The sequence below is a fragment of the Aptenodytes patagonicus genome, chromosome 3 (assembly GCF_965638725.1).
Source record: "Aptenodytes patagonicus chromosome 3, bAptPat1.pri.cur, whole genome shotgun sequence".
Lineage (NCBI taxonomy): Eukaryota > Metazoa > Chordata > Aves > Sphenisciformes > Spheniscidae > Aptenodytes > Aptenodytes patagonicus.
The window spans coordinates 2,099,734-2,123,921 of record NC_134951.1 but is presented as its reverse complement, the minus strand read 5'-3'; the positions used below and the strand labels follow the sequence as shown (position 1 = coordinate 2,123,921).

The following is a 24,188-nucleotide window of genomic DNA, read 5'->3' as shown; positions in this document are numbered from 1 at the left end:
AGATTGTTTAGGATTCATGTAAACCTTTAAAACGCTCCATAAATTGTAGCCGGAGGCACTGCTACACCTCTCTTGAGTGGCACGAGCAAATCCCCATTTCCAAACCTGGCTCTATCTTTTTTTTATTTTCAGGTTTTTTGTTGCTGACGACATCAGCGCATCACTAAATAGCATGAGAGTAAGGTCCAAGCATTTGGGTATCGTGATGCTGCTCTTGAGTCTTACATCTTCATCTGCGTTTTAAGAGCTCTTTTGTTCACTCCTTTTGAATTTTTTGTGTTATCGATATAGGCCTTCCATCAAAAAGGGGCACTGTGGCACTAAAAGAACCTCTTTTTCATTAAAAACTTAGGATCCAGACTGGTAAGGCAGAGTAGCAGGAAGTATTGTGTGTCTCGAAGATGGGCAAATCGGTTTTAAAGATGGTACGGGGAGATGATGATTTGCCAAGAGGGCTGAGAAGAGCTGGGACCTGAAATGAAATCTCAGACACACGTCTGTCACGAGTTTGTTGTTTCTCTGTGAAATTTGCTTTTTTGTGTTCTCCACTGGGCTCCTCTTACCCCATCCTCTAGCAGTTTTATGTGCGTGTTGATGATGGTGGTGACCAGGGTGAAATCTCGGTGAATAACAGCATATTGTGGGAAATAATGCTTCAGCATTGCATCAGCGATGAAGCAAGTCTCTGTGTGAGACCTTAAAACAGGGGAAGGTGATTTTAGTTTGAAATAAATCCAATCCAAACTGGATTTCACAGATCCATGCTCACATTCTCATTGGGACCAAGATGTGTGTTGGACACAAGCTGCTCAAGTCTAGGAGGTCAATGCAGGATTCCTGGAGATGGGATGGAGATGACAGCTTGTGTGCTCCTCACACCTCCTGGCTTCTTCTGAGGGTTTGCATGTGCCTTTCCATGTCTTGGAGGAGCTGGCAGTGGTCAGTCCATCCACCCTGTCCCATCCCAGGATTTACCTGCTTTTTTTTGTCTCCCAACCTGGGTCTCCTGACACGCTGCAGGTAGATGTATGCTGAGACCTTGATGACCTGTTACCCTGAGTACCATCAACATCTGCCATTTTTCAGCCCTTCTTCTGCTGTTTCTTCCTTCTAGCGCTTCTGCACCCACTGTCCCCATTCACCCAGTCAGAGCAGTCTGAATATTCACGGTTCTCCACGGTTCCCTGGTCCTTACCCAGCTGTGGTACGAGATGGAGGGACTTGACTCTCTCTGCCGTTGTTGTTGGTCCCATCTGGAAACCCAAAGGAAGGAAATTGTTGTTTTGTCCCTCTTGAGTGGACAAAACCGGATCATCTCTGATATTTGGAGAGGTCACCCTGGACTTGGGTGGGTGAAGCAGGCGGGTGGTTTGGTTCATCAGCACGTGCTTTGCTTGGTGGCCAAGAGGACACAGGAGCTGCATTGACGTCAGCTGAGGTGGAGTGCTCTGGCTTTCCCGTGCTTGCTGGTGGTGGTGAGACATTTTGGGTGACTTTAGATACCCCCATCAGCAGAGAAAAGAGGTGGTGGAGGACAAAACCCCTTCCTGCAGCTGGGCAGAGCTCCAGCTGGGCAGCTTTTGTGTAGGGAGGGCCAGGAACCAAAGATGTGGAACCAACTCCTTGGTAGGTACCAGCACACGTAGGGTGTCCGTGGCTTGGTGTCTGCTGATTGTCCTGGGACATCTTCCTGGGGCTGTTCAGGTAGCTGTGACAAGCAGCGTTGAATTAATTACATTAAAAGCAGGTAGATGCTTGTTAGCAGGATGAGAAATATTTTCAGAATTGATGGTTTCCACCATACCCCATTTTGGAGCTCTGATTTAATGCGTAAAATAAAAAAAAAAAAAAAAATTAAAAATCAGGTTTTGCATCATGGTTGCTCCCAGAACGACAGCAGGAAAGCGGAGCCGGGAGCTAAGCGCTTCCTAACAACTTGCCAGACTTTTAAAATTTTCACACTTTGTACTGTGGGCATGTTCGTTGCTTAATTAGTTTGACTTTCATTATTCTTACTGTCAAAAGCCATCAGGATCCAAAGGTTGTTCAAAGGGCACAAAGTGATGCAATTATTTTTGCTCCTTTTTTACCTTTCCTAGCAGGTTTGTATCTCTGACATCGGACTCGGGGGAATGTGATGCTGAAACGTCCTTGCGTACCTTGCTTTTGCTAACGGTTGGTTTGAACATGTTTTAGCCTGGCTTGTCATGGAAACGGTTACGATGCTGAACGTGGTGACTTCAGGATTTTTTTAAGCGTGCTAATCGTCACCACCTCTTTTAATGCTACTGTGGTGCTATGAGTGCAGCAGTTTTAAAAAAAAAGTTATTTCCAATGGTGCTGCTCCTTGCAATGATCCCTGGCTGTGTACAAGGCTCAGCCCCTTCCCAAAGCGCTGCTCCATCACCCTGGGGCTTAGTTAGCAATAGGCATTGAATTCCCCCCGGTCTCCTTGCACAGACCGACTCAAACCCTCAAGGCACCAAGAAGCTCCAGCCCCATTTCTCCCTCTTCCCGTCCCCAGAAAATGAAGATCTCTGTAGCCTGCAGGGCTGCAGAGGAGGGGATTGGTTGGAAACCTTAATTATGAAGTCTGCTTTTAATTAAGTGAGTAGCTTCAACCATGGAAGTAAAATATTTGTGATTCAAGGCGTGGGACACGGCGTTATCTCCCGGATCCGATGGCTGGAAGTGGTGTGTGTGACACTGTGCCGGGTTAGTCCTGGGATGCTGAGATGCTGCTGGGCTCCCCGCGGGGTCCCACGATGGCCCTTCGCTTTGCAGGGCTCTGACCACTCCCGTCCTCCTCTGGTCTTTGGGGAGGAACCCGCTCTGCTCCTGGCTTTTTGCCAGCCCAGAATCAGGTATCCAAGGTAGGCTTAAAAAGTTTGTCTTCTTAGAAAAGGCTTGATGTCACCAGGATACGTGGATGGACGGGTCGGAGAGCTCACCACGTTCATCCTCAGCTCCTGTTTCTCCTTGTGGTGGTTTCCAGCCAGGGTGAGATCCAGCTCTGGACTGGGGCAGGGCTGCGTCTACATTGAGAATTTCCTCTTATCAGCCACGATCGGTGCGATGTGCAGTGTCTTTTTCTGATGTGCCTTGCCTGAGGCTCCCGAGTTACCTAGGTAGCTGTCAGTGGCTTTTAGGATCCCTCCCTGTGCCAGTTTTATCCGTGCCCATCTCCAGACCTGTCTGGGATTCACACACAAACAGGAGGGACGTGATGTGTGCATGCACTTCTGAAATTAATAGGAATTATCTGCTATGCGATGCTGTTCGTGTGCTTGGGTCTGTAGTCAGAGGTTCTGGAAGACTGGGAAGGGCACCTGGGCACCAGTTTGCTGCTGGTCAGCCGCGTCTCCTGCCATCACACAGCCCGAAGTGATGAGTGGATGTAGCAGCAGCGCAGCGCTCATGACTGGCAGATTTTTGTCCTTGCACAGTGTGATTTCCAGTAGCATTTTCCACCCATAGTATCTCCACCCATGGCTGTCATCTTCTGATTAATCGGTATTTGCCCGCGTCGTTGCAGAGCAAGTGCCCATCCGTCTGCTCAGGCAGCTCCTGAAGCAGTTCCCCACGGGCTGAGTTTTGTACGGGCTGGTGTTCGTGGGACGTTTCCCGAAGGGTAGTAGGATTTGTGGTTGAGTTTCCTCCTCCTCTCATTACCCATTTGCTTTTTAAGACCTAGAAAGTATCTTTTAAAAGTACTACCAGGCGCTGCATTGGGAAAAGCTGTGGTCCTGGAAGGTGATGTGCAAACAGGGGGGGTTATCTAAAGTCACGTCGTGGCTTCAGAACATGGGCAGAAGGGATGTCGAAGAAGGACGAGGGACATCAAGCAGGTGTAGGGTGTAGGGGTGCTGCTTTGCTGCTCTTCGAGCCATTCTGAGCCATGCTGCTTGCTTGCTGCCCTGTTAAATCTTCCATGGAGCAGCTGGGTGGGAGAAAAGGGATGCTGTCTGCGATGGAGGGGATGGAGGCTGGAAGCTGGAGAGGAATGGGGTGTCACGGTGTGTTTGGGCAGCACTGGAAGAGCCAAGGTACCATCCTGCTCGGCAGCAGCGTTAAATAAGAAAGCAGTGGGTGATGGAGACTGGTGCCGGGAGGGTTCGGTGGTTAAAATGCCAGATGGCTTCCCAAAAAAAAGAGCCCAACAGTTTGTGGGTACAACACGCTGTAATGTAAAATAGGGGTAACCTCTGCAAAGCTGCTGAAGTTAATTGTGTCTTTCTTCCCCCTCCCTCCCCCCCACTACGTTCCCTACTGCCTTATTTACCTCTTAATTATATCACATCTAACTGGCTCTGTAAATACCTCAGGGCAGGGATCCTCGTGTTTTGGAGGTGTCTGCTGCAGCTGTGAGTGATTGTAATAAGGGATTAATAATGATGCAACAAGCTATGACTTTGCCTCCGTCGTGCACTACTGTTGCTGGGTGGTTTTTTTTTTTTCCCCTTTTCCTCCATATGGTTAGTCCAAATTATCAGCTGAGAAGACAGTGAGCTGTTTTGAAATCTAAGCCCTACACAAATGAAGATAACTGAAGATGGGGGGAAAAAAATAATCTGCATTTTTGAAGTGGCATTCCCTGCAGTTTACCCAGTTCCTCTCGAAGAGGGGTCTTTCCAACCTAGCATTTCACCCCTCCTTGTTCTGCTCGTCCCCCTCGTGCCTTCTCCTCCTGCTTCACCTTGCCACATCATCATCGTGTGTTGGGATAGCTGTGACCTCTGCAACTCGGAGGCGGAGAAGAAAAAATCTTAAGGAGGACTCTAAAGAGCCAGGTAAGCCTCTGCCACCGGCTGGAGGATGGTACCACCACAGGCTGGCAGCCCGATGAGGTGGTACCTGCAAGGATGCAAAAGTCCTGATCTGTCTCGCTCGGGTTTAGACCACAGAGTTTAATTTCTGAGCCTGACTTGAATATTGGTTGGTGTCTCAGAGGCAGGTCCTGGCTTGCTGTGTGGCCTCCAACTTACCATCTCAGAGCCCTGGGGTGCTTTTGCCATACGACGTGTTTTCCTTTGGAAATGCTTCCGCGCAGCGGCTGCTGCATCCTCCCCATAGAGCCTTGTGTAACAGGTCCTGCTCTTGCTCAGGACTTCTAGGTATTCCTGTAATGCAAATAAATATTAAGGAAATCAAGCCATCTCCTAGAGTATTACCTGTCATTCCTTGCTTTTCTGTAGCTTTCTCAAAAAACCTTTTTTTCTTGTACTCTGCCTACTCCTGGATGCTGGAGTATTTGTAATAAGCAGAACGAAGCGGCTGCTCTTCAGAGCCTTGCTCAGGCATCAGCAGCAGCTCCCGGCTCCCCTTGCTCCAGAGCGGCAGGAGGGAAATACAACTCGAGTTTGAAGGTAATAAAACCATAGTTCTTCGGACTCCGTGTCAGCTGCGGTAACCCGCAGTGCGATGCCGGCAAAGGAGGAGGCAGCCAGGGGGCTGATCCCGCCCCCCAGCTGGGATGCGGCGGAAGGATGCAGGTCGAGCTGGGATGCGGCGGAAGGATGCAGGTCGGGACATTGTGGAGGTGTTTTGGGGCTTCTGCTGTAACACAAGCGGGCATTGCCAGTGGAGGTGAGGTGGTTGATTTCTGAAGCAAACTACTCTGCAGCCACTTTAATGAAAATAAAAATAACCCTTTTGTTACCTACTTTAATTTTCTTCCCAAAGACAGATTCCACTCTAATTAGTCTAAATAATTCCTGTACCTCTTCTGCCATCCTCCTTGGGAAGCTCCTTGAAGCAGGGGCAAGGGGAGGAGTTCATTGCAATGTTCTCCTGTTCCAGTGTGGCCTTATCCATGGGCCACAATGCCTTCAGAGATACACCTGCTCCAGCGTGGCCTTACCCACAGCCACAGTCCCTTCAGAAGTAAACCTGCTCCAACATGGCCTTACCCATGGCTGCAGTCCCTCCAGGAGTGTACCTGCTCTGCCGTGGGATTATCCATGGCCACACGCTTTGAGGTGCTCCAGCATGACCTCATGCACAGCCACTGATGCTTCAAGGTGTACCTTCTCCAGCATGGACTTATCCTTGGGCCACAATCCCTTCAGAGGTATACCTGCTGCGGCACAGACATAACCACAGCCACAGACGCTTCGAGATGTACCTGCTCTGGTGTGGACTTATTCAGGGCCACAGACGCTTCGGAGTGTCCTGCTCCCGTGTGGACTCATCCACAGGTCACAGTCCCTTCGACTGGAATTCACACTGGAGTTTCAACCTGTCCGGTAAAGCAGCACAGGAACAGCAGCGATGCCCTGGCCATCTGCCAGCCCAGGCACATCGCCATTGCTGTTACCAGAATGTTCCCAGGCGCAGCAGAGTGAGATGATCAGCAGTACAGCAGCACAGCAAGCAGCGAAAGCAAAAAGCAGCCACTGACGAGCGCTAGACTCTAATATACAGTAAGGCAAGCGAGCCCCGTGGCGAGCACAGGAGCCTGCCGATTAATAGCTAGACAGCAATAACAGCTATAAATTCCATCTGGCACATTCCAATCAAACCTGTCGTTATCTCGAACCCTTCGTGCCCCATGTTAGGCGCCAAAAAGGACTGTCGTGGTTTAACCCCAGCTGGCAGCTCAGCCCCACCCAGCCGCTCGCTCACTCCCCCCCTGGTGGGATGGGGGAGAGAATCGGAAGGGTAGAAGTGAGAAAACTCGTGGGTTGAGATAAAGACAGTTCAATAGGTAAAGCAAAAGCTGCACACACAAGCAAAGCAAAACGAGGCATTCATTCACTCCTTCCCATGGGCAGGCAGGTGTTCAGCCATCCCCAGGAAAGCAGGGCTTCATCACGTGTAACAGTGACTTGGGAAGACAAACGCCATCGCTCCGAACGTCCCCCCCTTCTTCCTTCTTCCCCCAGCTTTATACGCTGAGCATCATTTCATATGGTGTGGAGTATCCCTTTGGTCAGTTGGGGTCAGCTGTCCCAGCCGTGTTCCCTCCCAACTTCGCTTGCACCTCCTCGCTGGCAGAGCATGGGGAGCTGAAAAGTCTTTGACTTAGTATAAACACTTCTTAGCAACAACTAAAACATCAGTGTGTAATCACATTATCCTCATGCTAAATCCAAAACCCAGCACTATGCCAGCTACTAGGAGGAAAATCAACTCTATCCCAGATAGATCCAGGACATGATCTTACTCTTCCATGGTCAAGACTCATCAACCCGGGTCATCTCAGTTTGAAAATCCCCTCCCTTTGCGTCCAGCGTATGGATCACATAGGGACCGCACAGCTGGCGGGATGTCATATGCAATCCAGACCTGTTGAGTTCAAGCAGTTTCTCCTTTTCACTGGGGTTTGGTCAAACTATAGCCACTTTGTTGTTTTAATCTTTTTCTTACAAATCCCTTTAATCGCTTTGCCATTCATGCTGCTCTTTTAGGACCAATTGTTGCTATCTGTCTGCTGAGAAGGTGATCTCAGCTGTGCATAATCCTCTGTTTGCTTAGCTAATTGTGCATAGATAGCTACCAATGCCGTCTAAAAACCCAAACCCTTCATTCTCCGTGCTCTGCTGACCGTGTCCAGATATCCATGAGCACTGCTGTGTCATTGCTGCATTTTGCGTAAGTTCCCATCCAAGATCTTGCTCAGTATTGTCTGACTACTGTTAAGTATTTGAAAAAAAACCCCCATAACACAACCCCAACCCAGTAAATGGCAGTAGGAGCCACTTCTCCCTGCAGCTGAGGTTATTTCCCCCTGTGGCTGTTGATTAAACTTGTGTTTGACTGAGTTTCATTTTGTTTCTTGCCCGTATTTTTCAACTCCCTGGGATGCTTCATAATCCGTTTTTGTTCTCAGCGACGGTTACACCTCTTCCAAATCTTGTATTGTACGCAAATTTCAATAGCTGTCTGATCCCTAATTAAGATAATAAATAGGGAAAGACTTAGCAGATATCCTGTGAGCACCAGCAGCTACTCTCCCCAACACCGCTGAGTGATTTAGCAGGTCCTCTGCAAACCTTCTCTGGTTGGTAGAAGAAGAGCTTGTGTTAGGACCGCTGTCTTTCTATCTCAGTTATCATCTGGTCAAGAGCGAGATTTGGCATGATATATTGCTTATTTTTTATATGTTTTGAAAACCCCACCCCACTGCAGGCGCTCAGGAAACGTCAAGGATGTAGCCGCGTTTCTGTAGAGTAAGGTCATCAGCAGGTGGCATCAGTCTTCATCCCTTTTGGCAGCAAAATCCTACGGGATATATTCTAGAGACTGGAGACTTTCCTTCATCCTTGTGAGAAGGATGGTGACCCCATCCCACCTTCTACAAGCAGGTGAGAAGGCCGTCGCTGCCCTGGCTCAGGCACCAGCTGTGGTTCAGAAGCTGGTCGAGATCTTGTTGTGGTTTAACCCGGCAGGCAGCTGAACACCACACAGCCGGTCGCTCACTCCCCCGCTGCAGTGGGATGGGGAGAGAATCGGGGGAAAAAAAAGTAAAATTTGTGGGTTGAGGTAAAGACAGTTTAATAGGACAGAAAAGGAAGGGGAAATAATAATAATAATGATAAAAGAATATACAAAAGAAGTGATGCACAGTACAATTGCTCACCACCCGCCGACCGATGCCCAGCCAGTCCCCGAGCAGCGGCCCCCCCAGCCAACTCCCCCCAGTTTCTGTACTGCGCATGACGTCCCATGGTATGGAATGTCCCTCTGGCCAGTTGGGGTCAGCTGTCCTGGCTGTGCCCCCTCCCAGCTTCTTGTGCACCTCCAGCCTTCTCAGTCGGCAGAGCATGAGGAGCTGAAAAGTCCCTGACCAGTGTAAGCACTGCTCAGCAACAACTACAACATCAGTGCTTTATCAGCTTTGTTCTCATCCTAAATCCAAACCACAGCACTGTGCCAGCTACTAGGAAGGAAATTAACTCTATCCCTGCCGAAACCAGGACAGATCTTCTGGTCACAAACGGTCTTCTGTAGCTCTAAAATCTACGCAGATGAAAGGCAGACGTGCCGCTTCTGTTGTTCATCACATAAACTTGGGTAGAGGATAAGGACGGAGCTGGCGGCAGCTTGAGGATGTTTCTTTAACACCAATAATCCAATTATCGAGGAATTGCTCTGTGTAGATCTTCAGCGGGTTTCGTAAGGGTTTGGATTCATTTGGAAGAGGCTGATAACGCTTTATTTTTTAAGCTGCATTTTTCTTTGTATGTGGTTTTATTTTTTTAATATCTCCCTCTACAGCCTTTCAAAAGATTTACTTTTGGCAGAAAAGAAACCCAATTCAGTGGTTTTTTTTCATTCTATCTTACTAATGGCTTTCCTTCTCTATTTAAAAAGCTGCAGCACAGCACTTAGCTCGTCTTGCTGATGCGGTTGGTTACATGAGGGTAGGGCATTAATTGTGAAGGTGAAGCACTCGCTTGCTTTGATGGATTGTTTGCTTTGATCAGGGGTAAATTAACGGTCGGTCCTAACGTCCTGGTGAGCAAAACCTTCTGCTTATGGCACCACATCCCCATCCCTGTGAGCGTTGGTAGGACCTTTTGAAATAGCAAAACGGAGGTTTGCGTCTTCTCAAGTCTTTGAAATGCACTGGGCAAAAAATGCCTTTCAGAACAGCAATTAGTAACTTGTTTAAATAGTTGGGACGTGCTGGTCGGAGAAGATTTGGGTTGTGTCCTGGAGCTGGGCTGCAAACCCAAGCTCTGCGCTCATAGGCAGCACAGTGGTCACCGAAGCACAGCGGGGATGGATGTTTTGCACTGACAGTGCGCCTGTGCAGCATCCCATGCTGTGGGGGAAGCTGTAAAATTAAGGAACCATTTTTAATAAGAGAATCATAGAATCATAGAATCATTAAGGTTGGAAAAGACCTCTGAGATCATCGAGTCCAACCGTCGACCCAACACCACCATGCCCACTAAATCATGTCCCTAAGTAAACAGCATTGTTTGGGTTTCCAGGTTGCAGCGTGTGGAAGTGCCTTCATGGTCACTTGGAGCTGCTGAGGAATTTGGAAGTAAAATCCATGGAGTGCCATGTTATACCTAATAACATGGGGAAATAATCAGATCCACCTAAGGAATCATAGAGTCACAGAATGGTTTGGGTGGGAAGGGACCTCTAAAGGTCATCTAGTCCAACCCCCCTGCCGTGGGCAGGGACATCTGCAACTAGAGCAGGTTGCTCAGAGCCCCGTCCAGCCTGACCTGGAATGTTTCCAGGGATGGGGCATCCACCACCTCTCTGGGCAACCTGGGCCAGTGTCTCACCACCCTCAGCGTAAACAATTTCTTCCTTCTCTCTAGTCTGAATCTCCCCTCTTTTAGTTTAAAACCATTCCCCCTTGTCCTATTGGTACAATGGCTGGGGTCTGTGTATTTAAGATGGTTCCCCGAGTGTAATGCAATAATTCCCCCTGCAAAACAGCGAGCTGCAGCCCTGTGCAGCATCTCAAAAGGCTTTTTGCTGCAGGGTAGGGGTCCCACGACCCCGCTGGAGATCAGGCTGGAAGAGGCAGAGCTGTGCCTGGCTCAGCAGGCAGGGTGGCTGCCTGGCTGCCCTAACCCTTGGCGCAATGCATCTCGCTTTGGGATTTTCTGAGACCATGTATGGGCTTCCCACAGCTGCTTGGGAGGTGACAGCTGTGACTGTCCCCCAGGGGGGACCTTTGCAGCCGCTGCGGCGCCGGTGGCGGTCACAGCCCCGGGTCTGCACGCTTCTTCCACACCTGCATGTTGTCTCTCTGGGGTGACATCTACCCTCTAGTGCGGTGTTGGGTTGTATTGCTACTAGCTGTTGAGGAGAAAAAAGCGTGCGGTGGAAGGAAATTTGCTTGATTGGCCACCAAAATGTTAGTGGGCTGCAGTAAGTGTCTTTAAATTCTGCAATAATTGCATCATGGAGGGGTCTCCATGGGGAAGAACATGGATGTGTGGACAGGGTCACCATCATCCCTGCTCACCGTTGATGAAGGGGGTGAATGATGGCGTGTTCGGTGGTGGCTGCCGTGACCAAGCTCCTGCTCGTCATGCCGTCAGGGGTTAATGTTTGCAGTGGGATGGAGAGGTTGGGAGGGTGTCCCATCAGAGCCTCCTGCCCTCACCCAAATGCTTTGTGTGGTGGTGTGTGTCTCTGGCAAACAGTAATGATTGCCCTTACCCAACGCTGGATCTAGATACTGCTCCAAAAAATTAACCTGAGCGTGATTCACCACCGAGTTTTGCACAAGCCATAACCGGAGAAGGGAAGTAAAGTTAAACCAGTCCCCTTGCAGCGTCCCAGTGGGAGTGATGTCCTGCTCCCAGTGCTCCGGAGGGATCCTCCGGGTTAGAGGGTACAGGGTTGACACCTCTGTGCCTGGTCTACACCCAGCCGAGGGGGTTGTGCATCTCCACACCTTCTCTGGTCCCCTCTATTTTGTTCCTGGGTGTCTGTGTGGTAACAGAAGGGTATTGATGGGTGGTTTTGGGGTAAGGACCCCAAAATGGCAGGTAGTGGGTAAGGACTTTCAGGAAGCAGATGGTTACTGCAAGTCCAGATTGAGGCATATGAGGTGCCATCGAACGTGGCACTTTTACCTTAAGATTTTCTAAAGCTTTGTCTTCAGCAGTACGTCTTTTTATTTATTTATTTTTAATTCTGTGGTTAGGAAAAGAATGTGCATTTTTTATCCTTTAACAAAATCCTAGTGATGGGCAACACTTTGCCATGGGTAAAGTGATATCCAAACCAGGATGATATCCCTGCCTCATCGGTTAATCCTCAGATAATTAGAGATCAGGCAACCTAACTAGAATTTTAGAACAGGATAGTGATCAAGGGGTTACAAATACACTCCTTTATATTTTTATTTTTGGTGTGCTCACTGAAACTTGGTTAGCTCTTCAAGCTGTCGCCTTCCAGACTTCTTTCACGACAGCCATCCGGCAGCTTGCATCTTCAGAAGTGGAGCCGTCAGTCAGGAATTTAGCATCAAGTCTAATAAAATTGATTAATTTATTCACAGGGAAACCACAGCAATCTTTTCAAATGAGCTCTATAATACAGTGCTTTGTTTTGGTAAGTGAAAAATTTTCTCTAGCAGATAAAATGTCATTTTGGAGACAACGCCGGAAAGGCTTTCATCTGACTCCTGCTTTTCATGAGAGCTTGGAGATGTTGGGGTTCCTGCAGCCAGGGTGTTAGTGTGCCCATGCACAAGCCTGAAGCGTCCCTTGGGATTTTTCAGCCTCCTGTTGGACCTGCCTCTGCGGTTTGACCTTGTCCCTGTGTGAGATGACAGTAGACGGCACCAGAAGACAGTATACCATCTTCAGGCTTGGCCAGTTGGAGAGGATATGGCAAATTCCTTTTGGGAAGGTGGTGCTGCTTCTCGGTGTGACTCACGTTCTTGGCGTTAGATGTTTTGATTTAGCTCTAGCAAGAGCCCATGGCTGTTGAGCTCAGTAGGGCCATGGAGAGGTCACAGCGGTAAGAGCTTCTCTGGACCATCATTCTCCTCTGAGTTGTGCTGTTGGTGGAAAATGATGATGCCCCATCATTGGAAGTGCTCAAGGTCAGGTTGGATGGGGCTTTGAGCAACCTGATCTAGTGAAAGACGACCTTGCCCATTGCAGGGGGTTGGACTAGATGATCTTTAAAGGTCTTTTCCAACAAAAACCATTCTATCATTGTATGAAAAAATCACATCCCACTAAGATGAATGGATGTCAGCTCTTCGCAGGATTATATCTCACTCTGGCTCATTTGACCTTGCTGCCTTGCCTTTTTCTTTCCCAGTGAAGACTATTATTGAGGGTTTCTTGTCATCTCTCCTTCTGCGCCCACTTAAGTCTTTTCACATTTTCACAGCTCCCGTTGGCGATCCTCAACATTTTGGCTTTCCTCTCTCAGACGAATTGAAACTGGAGAGCTCGAGAGAATAAAATAAACCTACGCAGCAGTGTGAGTGCCTGAAGTCCTACGGAGGACTTAGGAGAAGCAGACCAGAGGTAGACAGTGGAAACCAGAGCTCTCAGGCGGTGGTGGGAGAACCAGCGGGACGTCTGTCCTGCTGCCTGCAGTGACTTTTGTCAGATAGTGCCAGAAGCACCTGCAGACATTGCTGGTGGTGGGACCATGCAGGAGAAAGCAGAAGTAGTCCAAAGTGTTTGACTGAAAGCAGGACAGATGTGAGTAAACAAAATAAAGCAAGAAGGAGCAAAAGAAAAAAGGGAAGAAGAAGAAGAAGAAAAACTGGCCATAACTTCTGCTGGTGCAGTAGCCCTCTTTTAGATGGCTTCAAAGCATGAATCCCACCAAGTCAGCTTGGCATTTTTGATCAACGGATGTATTTTGTATTGAGTCAGTCAGTGTATGGTGTCTTCCTTTTTGTCTGATCCACCAGGACTCTTGCGTTTGCTCAAGCTTCTTGCTCAAACATGAAGGTACGGCTTAATCTGGGAGCTTCCCCCCACCGGGGTTCCTCTGCCATTGGGAAATGTCTGTGGGTTTTGGGTCAACTTCAGAATAAAGACAGGCGTGGTGGGCATCGGTTGCTGGATTTTAAGGAGGAATTTTAGTTAGCCTCACTGCAGTGTAAATGATAATGAAATACGCTTTGTGCTCAAAAGGCGTGGAGTTGCGTGGCTGTTTGGGAGCTGTCAGGGCTGCCGTTTTGCAGCATACCTTCCCCGAAACGTGTGGTTTGGATGCACATCTGGAAGATGGGGTTGCTAGATGTCCATCACTAGCATTACGGTAGCTCTCACTGGGCTACTGGAGTATTTGCTCTGTGGCTGCAGGCCAGCGCTCCAGGTTTGTTCTTTAATCCATGCATTTGAGGTATCCAAGGTATTATGCAAGTACAGAAACATGTAATAATAAAATTAGGGGGTGTGTGTGTATATAAAGATAAATAAATGCTGCAGATTTTGGAGAGAAGGGACCTGTAGCCCGGCATCCCCCTTACAGCAAGCCCATAACCAACACGACATGGTTACAGCAGGCTCACGCAGAGTACGGACCCCCACGTCACTCCTGAAAAGGGTTTTTTCCTCACTCCATCCTGCTCCCTGCCTTCTGGTCGAAGGCGTTGCGGCTGGCTTTGGCGGGGAAAGCCGTGGCCTTGCCGGCGGCCGAGTGTCGTCTCTGCTGATGGGGTTTCCATGCCACGGTCTGATGTAGGATGTGCCGGTGCCTTTGCTGCTTGCGGGTTACGGTGATTTTTACGAAGCCACATGTGCTTGTGCTGCAGTTTAATTTGTGCTACATGAGAACCTGATGTATTTGTACGTTCTGCCAAATACTTTCTTCTCCCCATAGATAAAATTGTGTAATTGCAACGTGTAATTCACGAGCGTAACATGAAACTAAATGCGTAATGTTCTGTGACTGCAAGGGAATTAGCCTTACTTTTCCCTTTCAGAAGCTGTATAAATTGACCCACTTTTCCTATCAGTTACTGGGAGAAAAGGTTATGCTTCTTGCAGTTCTGTTTTGTATCTTATCTCTGCTGTAAACATTGCCAAGCGATGCTTGTTGGCGTCGAGACACGAGCGGCTCTGCAAGGAAGACTGCTCAAGGATGGCAACTAAATTGCGCATCCGTTTCTGGGTTCACCTCAGGTTTGTGTTTGCAACATATTCCCATTATTAGTGCAAAGCAATTGCAAAAAAATAATAAATATATATTTTTTCATTGAAAGAGCAAGGTTCCTGCTTGCAATGTAGAGAAGACCATCCTTTCCCATAGGGATGGGACAGAGCTGTTGTAGCATGCAAGGGATGACCCCCGTGTGGGAGCCCACCACGAATCCTTGCTCCCGTGTATTTTTGAGCAGAGCATTGTCATTTTTACCATCCACTGGCTAAATTTCCCTCCCTCTCGCTGGTCGTGGTGTACTCAGCGGCCCTAAAAGGAGGCGGGCAAGGAGAAAAATTATTATTTATTATTAAAATTATACACACCGGACCTTGACTCACCTTTTCAGAGGGTTTCTTGCATCGCTGCTGTTTCTCTCCAATGCCGTACATTCATTTATCTCACCTTGCTGCCTCCAAAAATATTAACCATGCATGATACACCCTTTGGGGGTCTGGTGGGGCTGTCAGCCCTTGTCCTGAAATGAAAAACAGTGAAAGAAGTCCACGCAGGATGCCGCTTAAGCCCAGATCTTAAAGAGAGACTTAAACCTCCCTGCGTCCACCACTGTAGAGACCACTGCAACCAGCCCATCGCCTGGCTGATGGCTCTTGTTCAACCCATGCGGGCTTAGTTTTCCACTCCTATGGACAGCTCTGTGTCCGCTAACAGTAATGGTTGAGTGCCTTTCTTCTGGTTTTTGGATATGCAGAAATATATGGATGCAAACTCTCGGGGAGTACGTGCTGACATTCGTGATCAGCCCTGTAATAAGGCAGTTGGCGTACTTTGGGAAAACAGCTGGTGTAAGAAGTTGTTTAAATTTCTATCTGGCTTTTAATGAGGATAAAAAACAAAGCAGTTTTAATACTCAGAGATCTTTACATGGGCTTAAAATACCTGATCAGAGTAATTTTGAAGGGAAAGTGATGTGTCGTCACGCTTTTAAATGGATGCTTTTTCCCGTGGGTGTAGGAGGTGGTGGTGGTAGAGTAACTCAGCTGATACGGAGTTATGACCTGTACAAATTGAAAATAGGTGGTGGGTTCCCATCTTACCTAGCACCGAGGCATCTGTCTCTTAAATATCTTTCATTGGCTTGTTGTGCTGCTGAAACAAATTCAGGCTTGGTTTTGTCTGGGATCTTGGCAAGACGGTTGAAATGGAGAGGGAGTGAGCCATGGCTGAGACCAAGTGGGTGCCTGTATTGACCCGACTCTTGGAAAGGAGCCGGGCTCCTCATCGAGAGAAACCTCAGCAGCAAAATTGCATCCCCTGCTTGCTCCTAGCTCAGTCTGCTGAACCACAGGACTGCAGTGAGGCTCAGGGTTTCCCCATCCTGAGCACTTGAAGATGGAGCTGAGTTCAAATAGAGGGGACACCGGGTAGTCACACCAAGGGTGTCCTGTCTGGGGATGTGGATAGTGCCATGGCAGCAGCGCGGTCCTACCCCAGCTCCTACCAGCTAGAGGGGAATGCAGCCATGGCTCAGGCAGGGACAACTTCAGGAGAAGGGTATGAACAAGTATCAAAGCAACTCACAGATGAGTTTTACCAGCAGTGCTGCTCAGAGCAAACGATGCGAGCAGAAACTCGATAATACTGAAATTTAGATTGCTGTTAGAAACCTTTCTTTGTGCTATCATTTCAGATGGCAGCGTCTGGTGAGGCGCTTGTGCTCATTTCTGTTTTTTTTTTTTTTAAAAAGTAGGTGCTTCAACATCATCATACGTAGCAATGGTCAATTTTGATCTCTTGACTCAGGAATTATCTTCTGAGCAGCCACCTTCTGGGTAAGGCATAGAAGAACCTATAGGACAGGGTGTTCTAGCAGGAAGCTCTTGAGCTGATGCTCAAAGTTGCTAATAATTAATCAGCAGCATTTCAGTGCTGCAGAAATTAATGTGGGGAGATGAGGTGCAAGACGGCACCTTCTGAAGGCTTTGCTGGAGCTGGTGGGTTCTGTTCCCACAGAAAATCATGTGCTGTGACAGTCCCTGCCCCTCTGAGCGCACGATCTAATTAAGACAGACAACAGATGGCTACGACAAACAGATGTGGGTGAGCACCAGGTAACAAGGAGATGATTGCAATTAGTGTAATAAGCAGCACATCAGTTATCTCCTGTCTGTTGTATTTTAGCTGAGGTGAGTTTTAAAAAGAGCTTGGGAAAATAACAGGGTGGCGTTGTGGATTTTCAGAGGTCTCCTTAGGCATCACATATTGATTTCCCACAGCTGGATTATTCATTTTCATTGTGCTGAGGCAAAGCCCTTTCCCATATTTTCCCATTCATTTGTAAAACAAATTGGCTGCTGGAATTATCCCTGGGCTGAAGGGGAATGACCGCTGTGGGTCTGAGAGTTGCAAATATGATAGAGATGATGGGCGTATTAAAATTCACACCTTCTCTTTGGACCGTCGCCTCTCTAAGGATGATACTTAGTCCACAGGACATTGATTTATATACCTCTTTCCCTTCTTTTTTATGTTTTCTAGGGATCATGTAGAGAGCAAGCACTTGCAGAGCTGGCGTGCGGCTGGCCCGTGCTTTCATCCTTAAGGAATTCGCTTGGATGTGTGTATTTTTGTTACCGTATGCAAAATTCCCTTTGGCTGAATAGGTTCCATTTTATGGGTTGTACGGCCCGTGTTACCTTTCCAAAGCAAACGATTTCTTGTGGGCAGAAGGTGATGGAGAAGCCTGGATTTGGAGAGCAAAGCTCGTCTTCTCTGTTATGCAGTATGGAGCAGTTTCTGGTGTGCTCCTTCCCATGGCTGCTCTGCAGAGGACACGGATCTGTAGGATCTGTGGGTGAAGGACTTGATTCTTGGTGCTGGTTGGCCCACCATGGCCACCATGGGTGGTTGTGAAGCCAAGGGCTACCCTTATTCCCCGTGGGCACACCAGCCAGTTGTCATTTCCTACCTCATCATCTGCAAAACCTTCTGCAGTGGTGAACGCAGGATGGGTTTGGTGCCAGGAGTTCAGTCTTCCACTGGGATGCATTGGGTTAGGGGCAGGGAGCAAACCCACCGGGGTCTATAAGGTGGGAAGAGACCTTCAGCTCTGCCCCCATCTCCTCGTTTGGTCCTGAAGAGCAAAGAGCTCCTGGGAGGTTTGGTACCCGGTTGTGGACCGCTGTTGGGTAATGCATGGCTGGGGTGCTCGCTGCGTGCCGGGGCTTTGCATTTCCAGGGTGCCCTTCACAAGAGGATTCAGAGGACTTTGTAAATACTAAGTCAGTTAATTCCCAGGGAAATACTAAGTCAATTAATTCCCAGGGTTTGCCAGCACTTGGGGAGCTGCTTGTTCGATAGTCAGAAGTTTTCCATCCTTGTGTAAAAAAGAAAAAACTGTGTGTGTTGATGGCGTCTGACCCAGTAAACAGCTTGGAAGAAATTAAATTAAACTCTGACATTTTGTTCCCTGCGTCACATCCCCAAAATCCAGAGCCTGTGCGTGCCCCCCTTGCCGGGAGCACCGGTGCCATGCTCCCCGGGCTGCAGCCGTTATCCGTGCTGCGGGAGGGTCTGGACCCACAAGACTTTGGTTTGTGCCTCTGCTTCCCTCTGCGACCTAGGACGAGTCCCTGTGCCCCTGCCGCAGCCCCCCGAGGGATGGGAATAATGAGGCACAGAAGTGAAATTCATCTTCAGAAAGATTTTTAGCTGTGAAAATGTTAAATCTTTCATAAAGTTAATCTCTTCCACATCAGTCGAGTTTTTGATCGGTGGCTTTTAACCTGCGTTGCATCAGTGACATTTAAACTTTTTATCTCCCTTGTGGCATAGTGGGAGTGGGGATAGAAATGACTTGCCCGGGACCACCCGACCTGCTGTGGTCCTTTCTCCTCCGTACTGGCAGCAGTGGAAGCCCTCTCCTGAAGGGTGTAGGCATCTCACACGTCCTCCCCGTCCCCTGCCCCGCAGGGCTGGCAGGTGGGTGTGGATACGGGGAATTGAGACGGCGGGCTTTCGCTCCGCCGCGTCCCCGAGCTGACAGCTTTTATTAGCCTGCTGCCTCCACAGAGCCGGTGATAATTAAGATTTCTGCACATCCCGCTTATCTCCTAGGAAGGAAAGCAAACACCGGCCTTCCAGGCTGGATGGACACGGGGAACATCGGAGCATGCTCCTCTCTCCCTGAATTCATCCTCCTCCCCATGCCACGGGCTCTGCCTAAAGAGGCGATGTGAGATCAGGCAGGGTGGATCTCCCCACTGCCTTCACCTCCAGTTTTCCCCAGTGAAAATAACTCTTTATTCATCAGCTCCCTCCTCCTACAGCCCTAATGACCGCGGAGACATGGGCTCAAGGTAGGGTTGCTGCAAGCCCTCCTGGTGACCTTGAGCGTTTTCCATCCAGCCTTGACTTGAGCATCATTGTTATTATCATAACGATAGAAGCATGACTTGATATCGAGAGGGGATGTTCAGGCCAGGATGGGTAATGGGAACCAAGACAAACCCAGTTGCTCACGCTTCCCAGGCTGTGTAATGCGTGTCGGGTTGGATGTCCCAGAGCCAGAGGGTCCGTCTGGCAGCATCTCCACCAGGCTCAGGCAGAAGAAGACGGAGGGCTCGCAGGCTAGGCGAGAGGCAGGAGGAAACAAAGCAGGGAAATTGGGGTAGGGTACCAAGAAAAGAGGATTTAGTTGGAAGGCAGATGTCTCTGCAGGCTGGAGCGATGGCATATGGATACAGGGATTTCCACCCCCCCCCCCAAGGAGTGTTGCACAAAACAGATGTGACATTTGTTTTTGACAACTTTAACCACCAAAAAAACAACATTTAATCAGGACTTTACATCTCTCTCCTTTTTTTATTGGGGATGAGGTCAAAAAAAGAAGTTCTTTTAAAAAAACCCACCCCAAAAGCAACACCACATGCAGTTGGTTAGCAAGTCACTCACTCTTTCTCACCCGTTGCCTCTTCTCTGTCCACATCACAGCTTCAGCATTTCTTCTGTAACCTGCAGAAGTTTAAAAAAAACAATAAAAATTAAGGTTTGTTCTGACCCTGGCGATGAGAGGAGCAGCTGATGATGAACTTCTGAGGGGAACAATATAGACGTGTCCTTGCAACACTCCAAGTATGCTCTTAATTACCTCTAATTGAGACTGTGCACAGATGGGTTATATTTTGATGATAAATAGCTGTAACATGAGGAACTTTTCCAACATTGTCATTTTCTTAAAAACAGCCGATTAATTGTGTCTCTCTCCAGTAGATGTTAGTGTTATTTTGTAAGTGGTTTTTTGGGTCAAATTCATCCAAAATGTGGGAAATACATTTTAGAAATAGGCAGTTCTGTTAGAATTAAGTATTCAGTGGCCAGCTCTGTCTTCTGTGCTGTCAGTGCAAATTACTCGGACTATTTGTGTCTGCTAGAGGTAGCGATGGCCGTCTTTGGGAAGCTATTGGAAATCCGTTGGCATTATTAGGAGAGCAGAAGCATTAAGCCTCAATAATTCACATCTTTTTTCTTTTTTGCTATTTTTTGTTAATCTGGAAATGGCATTTGTGTCATGATCCCCAAGGTTGTGTTGGAATATTGATGTTGGCTGGTGCTTCATCCTCTGTGTCAAGGCACTGATCTCGGCTAGGATATTTGTTAGCATCCCAAAAAGCAGCATCTTCTTCAGGTAGACGCTCCAGTATGGCACGTTGCAGGACCGATGGAAGAGGAGAGAGTATAGGGTTGGAAATCAGAGGTGGTCTCACCTGCCCAGCCGTGGGCAGGTCACTTCAGCTCTTCTGCTTCTTATCCATCCCCCCTCTCCTTTTTTTTTTTCTTCTGATTAGTCTCTTTCAGACTAATTAGTCTCCAGTGACCAGATGCAGTGGTACATTGGGGTGCTGGTAACAAGAGGGGCCAGGGACTGGTGCCGTATCCAGATCAGTGGGGTAAGAACCAGGGGAGCAAGAACTATGTGGATATGGAGAATCATCTTTGAGAAGCTCCAAACCTTTGGCCTCGCCGGTGGCTTGAGTTTAGCCCTGGTTTTGCTGGAGCCGGGGAGCTGCAGTCCGCATCACAGGCGCTTGCTTTGCTACTAAACATGGTGCACGTCGCAGCTTTGCTCGTCAACACCGCTGCTGCAGGACCACAGGTTTGTGCACTAGCTGCACACAAGTCCAAGCATGAAGCTGCTGGTTGCAATTATAATATCCATAGTTGTTGAAAAAAAACACTTTATGTTTTGGGTTTGCACCATGACACGGAGTTTCTTCAGGGCAGTGGGTCTGCACCATGCTGTGATGCCTCTCTGGGATGAGGCTTCATCCACGTGCATCCAGAGGAGGCCAAGAGGACAACGCTCTTTGCGTTGATGCAACGCTTGGGTCTTGCTCCTGCCATGGGCAAACGTCTCCCAAGGAGCCCCGGTAAGCGAGCAGCGCCAATGGGGACACCAGCAGCATTTTATACTGTCCCTTAGTATATTTTTTTGGTGGCTTGTGACAGCAGAGGAGCGATCGGTTTAGCAGAGGTCTACATTGGAGAGCCCCCATATTAAGCCTGGAAACTGCTTCCCCCCCACCCCAGGCTGAACTAATTCGCTTGTTTTCATTGCCATCCCGCTGTCCTTCGTGTGCCTCTGTTTGCTTTCCTAAGCCAGCAGAATATTAACGTTTTTACAAGAAGCCAGTGTTTAGAAATCAGGTTTCTGGTGAAACGGCCCCGAGCGCGGGCAGCGGCAGGCAGGGCTGCCTTTCACCGGCAGCCCAACCCTTGCCCTCGGCGGGGGATGTTGTCCCCTGGTCTTGCCCTGACCCAACAGGGCTTTTGAACCGTGTCATCCCCATTATTTTTAGACCAAATGACATTTTTTGGCTTGTCAGCCCTGGCAAGTTTTGCCGTAAAATAAACTACTTTTACAATAAAAAGAAACACTGAGTGTATTACATCAAGGGCTTAACTCAAGCCAAGGATTTCAGCTAAGGCTGCAATGTTGTCCTTAGTTCACCTCTCTAGGGCATATGGTCGCTCTTGCCAAGCCACGGTCCCGCAGCGGAGCATCCCGGTGGGACGGTCAACTTTACCTGCCATATCCCTGCTCATTTTTGTTTTTAATTCAGTTTCTGAGAGGAAAGATCAGGACCTGTCAGAGCAACGCCACTTATGGAGACTCAATGTTTTGGTGAGAGCAAGTTAAACCTTCAAGAGAAGGTTTAAACCCCGGTATGCTTGTCTGAAACCCCAGCGAGCCCTTCTCACCCAGAGCAGATGATGCAGCTCTTTTAGTTTTCCAATCTCTAAATTTTTCAGGAGTTTGCTTTTTTTCCCTTCCTTATATTTGCATTGGCATCGTTCCTTCTTGCAAACATGCCAAAGACAGGGGGGATGAACTGGGATCTGTGGTCATGGCTAGCTTGCTGGCATCTGCTCCGGGTTTCTGATTTCGGTGGATGAGCTCTCATGCCTGTGGCATCGATTCCTTCCACTAATATTGCTAAAATGATTTCAGGAACCACGTTCACCTTAGCACTGGTGACGCAAGCGTTAGCAGAAATGCCTGCGTGCTGCTGAAAGACAGGCTCTTTCCCCGTAGCACTGTGTTAAGCACAGATATTTCACTTATTTTGGAGTAGAGGTTTTCAATGCTGAGCATGGAGGTGGGTCATTGGGGAGCCAAAATGTGTAACACACCCCTGGCCACCTCAGTTGTAGGAGATAATGAAGCTGGTAATGCTGGTTTTTATAGAATCACAGAATGGTTTGGGTTGGAAGGGACCTCTAAAGGTCATCTAGTCCAACCCCCCTGCAATGAGCAGGGACATCTGCAACTAGATCGGGTTGCTCAGAGCCCCGTCCAGCCTGACCTGGAATGTTTCCAGGGATGGGGCATCCACCACCTCTCTGGGCAACCTGGGCCAGTGTCTCACCACCCTCAGCGTAAACAATTTCTTCCTTCTACCTAGTCTGAATCTCCCCTCTTTCAGTTTAAAACCATTCCCCCTTGTCCTGTCGCAACAGGCCCTACTAACAAGTCTGTCCCCATCTTTCTCATAAGCCCCTTTAAGTATTGAAAGGCCACAATAAGGTCTTCCCGAAGCCTTCTCTTCTCCAGGCTGAACAACCCCAACTCTCTCAGCCTTTCTCCATAGCAGAGGTGTTCCATCCCCCTGATCATCTTCGTGTCCCTCCTCTGGACCCGCTCCAACAGGTCCGTGTCTTTCCCGTGCTGAGGACCCCAGAGCTGGACGCAGTGCTGCAGGGGGGGTCTCAGCAGAGCAGAGCAGAGGGGCAGAATCCCCTCCCTCGACCTGCTGGCCACGCTGCTGGTGATGCAGCCCAGGATACGGTTGACTTTCTGGGTTTTAATACGAACACTGGGGTCTTCAAGCAACCAGGGAGCGGAGGAGATGCTCATGGCTGTGTCCATCCCTCTGCACTGTTCTGAGGTCAGGAGGAGCTGGTCTGCAGATGTGGTTTGGGACTCAGAGGACTTTCAACAGTTGGTGGGACTTTAATCATCACCTGTCTGAGCACGAGATGAGCCAGCACCGATAGCTTTTGATGAACAGCCGCCTTGTGCTGGGCTGGGCAGTGGGTGGGAGATGCTGGACCACTGAAAGCATCCCACCGCGCTTTTGGGCAGGCTGAATAAAACATGGGGGGAATCTGTGCTGCGGGGACTGTGGATGTTCTAGGGTTCTTTTTATCACAATCCGTCAGCAGTTTAATCCTCGTTAAAATTCCAGCTTTTAGAAAGTAATGGAAGAAATGAAGGGAATTAAGTTTAAGAACTTCATCCTTTTACTCTCTAAACTACTACCTTCTTGTCCATGATCCCATTGCTTTATTTCTCAGGGATTGTATCTTCTCACAATGATAAACATTTCAAAAAATTCTAAAATAAATAAAGAATTTGGAAGGTGGCATTATCCAATATTGAGTTATTGTGGTTACTGAATGAAAAATCACTGAACGACTTTAGCAAAGCAAGGGAAGCAACGTGCATAGCTGATTTCTTTTCTGGAGAAGCTCTGTCCCTTGATTTGACGTGTTGTATGAGGTTTTGACCCTGTCCTATAGATGTGTTTAGTCCCCTTTAGGCAGTTGGAGGGGACTGGCTGTGTTCTTGGGTCAGAGAGTGTCACGGTCCTTGGTCAAACCTCTTTAACATCCTTTAAGGTGAAGTATGCAGAAAGAAGCCTTAATTGGCTTTCTTGCCCTTATTGGGCTTACATAGTATTTTATTCAGTTAAATAAAAATATATAATTCATTGTTAAGGAGCATTAACATGTGGGATACTACAGTGTTCTAGTCCTCATGACTTCTGGACCTTCTTTGGTTGCTTAGACCTCTCGTTTGCCTTAGCATGGAGTAGTTTACCCAATATCTGTTGAAATTACACCCTAAAAATAAGGCTGAAATATCCATGTGTTGGAGAGAGCTGGAACCCAGGAGGTGCCCAGTGTTGGGACTGGCCAAGGACCGGCTGTGGTGGGAAGCTCTCTGCCAGGAGCAGGTTGGGGCTGGGAGGACCATGCGTGGGAGGCAGCCTCAGCGGGAAGTGGGGAAGGGGTTCGTGGGAGGGTGTCGCATCCCGTTAAGAGATGAGTCAGTTTGCAGCTCT

General features: G+C 48.5%; 1 protein-coding gene across 7 annotated transcripts in view; it reads left to right on the top strand.

The window, feature by feature from the left end:
* Positions 1-24,188, top strand: part of NCOA1 (nuclear receptor coactivator 1) — a 188,489-nt gene that overhangs the window by 98,066 nt on the left and 66,235 nt on the right. The window contains exon 1 of one of the 7 annotated variants that reach the window (XM_076332530.1): positions 2,866-2,873. The exons of the other annotated variants lie outside the window; for them this stretch is intronic. The gene's annotated coding sequence lies outside the window, so the exon portion shown is untranslated. Of the gene's footprint in view, positions 1-2,865; positions 2,874-24,188 lie in introns of those variants that run through there. 7 annotated transcript variants of the gene reach the window in all.